Source organism: Scylla paramamosain, chromosome 2 (genome assembly GCF_035594125.1).
Source record: "Scylla paramamosain isolate STU-SP2022 chromosome 2, ASM3559412v1, whole genome shotgun sequence".
Lineage (NCBI taxonomy): Eukaryota > Metazoa > Arthropoda > Malacostraca > Decapoda > Portunidae > Scylla > Scylla paramamosain.
Window position 1 is genome coordinate 34,306,817 of NC_087152.1, and position 2,500 is coordinate 34,309,316.

Sequence of the window (2,500 nt, forward strand, 5' to 3'; positions counted from 1 at the left end):
CAAAAAAAAAAAAAAAAAGTTCAAGAGGTGGAGCAGGTTTGGCATGCACAGAAATACACACAAGGCCACCTCATAACATGGCCAAGAGTGATCAATAGAATAGTCGCGGCTCTATGTTGCACGACTTCTTACGGTTACAAAAATAGTCAACAGGCGTTATTACCTTTTCACTTTTTTTTTTTTTTTTTAGCAGTAATGAAAGTTTATATAGCATTGTTGTGTCTCTGTCTAGCCTTATTTACTACATAAGAAAAAAAGAAAGAAGTTTCAAGTGTCATGTCAACATATCAGCAGTCACCTTAAACCAAACTTCTAACTGGTATTTTAATTTTTGTTTCCATAATTCAGTATCTTAAAGAAAAAAAGCTTCAGAATAAATATACGTTTAAAAAGAAGACGGGAATACATAAGCCAATCACTACACGAGAGTATAACCCAGCGTCAGTGTTGCCATGTCCACGATTCCCAAGGCTGCACAATAACTGAGCAAGGGTAAATAACGGAACAAAAGGGAGATACACTAACTCTGAAACACGTCGTCATCTACAAAAGAACTCTGACATACATTTGTAGAGAAAATATAAAGGAAAGCTAAATCACCCTGAAATCCCTCCACTCCCAACTCCTGCACCGCCCAGAAAACTCTGAGTAACTCCACAACTGGTTTTCCCCCACGGCTGGCCACGTCTGCTCGGCGCCACTCGCCTCTCACGCAACTCAGTCCCCGAGAGATTCCTGGAAGCAAATGAACCGCTCCCTCAAGACTTGCCTGGACAGGTTAGCGAGTACTGGGGAGAGGACGAGAGTGAGGAGGCTCTCTGATCTGGAGAGAGAGAGAGAGAGAGAGAGAGAGAGAGAGAGAGAGAGAGAGAGAGAGAGAGAGAGAGAGAGAGAGAGAGAGAGAGAGAGAGAGAGAGAGAGAGAGAGAGAGAGAACCACTACCATAACTACAACTAACAAGTGTACTCACCCAAGCTGCTCCATCTGATCACCTGAAATATAAACAATAATTAGAGATGAATTCATGCACATTTTTATGGCGAGGCCGAATATACTGTGTGTGTGTGTGTGTGTGTGTGTGTGTGTGTGTGTGTGTGTGTGTGTGTGTGTGTGTGTGTGTGTGTGTGTGTGTGAGAGAGAGAGAGAGAGAGAGAGAGAGAGAGAGAGAGAGAGAGAGAGAGAGAGAGAGAGAGAGAGAGAGAGAGAGAGAGAGAGAGAGAGAGAGAGAGAGAGAGAGAGAGAGAGAGAGGGAGGGAGGGAGGGAGGGAGGGAGGGAGGGAGGGAGGGAGGGAGGGAGGGAGGGAGGGAGGGAGGGAGGGAGGGAGGGAGGGAGGGAGGGAGGGAGGGAAGGATGAATGGAGGAAGGCAGAGGGAGAGGGAAGGAGGGAGAAGGAAGAAGGGAGAGAAAGCGAGCAAGAAAGATGGTTGAAACAAAATAATAAAATGAGGGAAACCGGTCCTTATATAAATGGGACCGTGATATTATTTTTAGCACAACAACAGTAAATCATGGAAACATAACCAGGAAAAAAAAGGCTCACTTAATTAAATGTCACAAATTAGTGTAAGTTAAGGAGAGCTTAGAAAATAAAAAAATAATATTTTTTTTTGCAATCAAATAAGATAAATGTGACGTAACAGAGAGAGAGAGAGAGAGAGAGAGAGAGAGAGAGAGAGAGAGAGAGAGAGAGAGAGAGAGAGAGAGAGAGAGAGAGAGAGAGAGAATGACTAATTGATAAATTTCAGAAAATTTACGGTAACGTTAAAACGGCAGAAAAGAGAAAAAAAAACATATGATAATAAAATAACAACAACAACAACAATAATAATAATGTTAATAATAATAATAATAATAATAATAATAATAATAATAATAATAATAATAATAATAATAATAATAATAATAATGGAGCAACAAGGAAATCATTGACTAAGCTAACTCAATTTAACTCAAGTAGAGCCAATTCAACTCTATCAAACTTTAACACCCAACTCTCTCTCTCTCTCTCTCTCTCTCTCTCTCTCTCTCTCTCTCTCTCTCTCTCTCTCTCTCTCTCTCTCTCTCTCTCTCTCTCTCTATCTATCTATCTATCTATCTATCTGTCGATCTAACAAGCAATTTATCTATCTATCTCATTTCTTCCTTCATTAATTCTTCAAAGCTTTCCGTCCATGCCTCCCCCCCGCTCTCTCTCTCTCTCTCTCTCTCTCTCTCTCTCTCTCTCTCTCTCTCTCTCTCTCTCTCTCTCTCTCTCTCTCTCTCTCTCTCTTTCTCTCACCTTCACCCTTCTCTTTTTTCTGTCCTACATTTCCACTCCCTCACCCTTCTCTCTTGACATGTCACACCATATCTCTCTCTCTCTCTCTCTCTCTCTCTCTCTCTCTCTCTCTCTCTCTCTCTCTCTCTCTCTCTCTCTCTCTCTCTCTCTCTCTCTGTAACAGGAAAATAAAGTTGATAAATTTATGAAACATGTAGATTTAAAAAGCATATTGATTATTT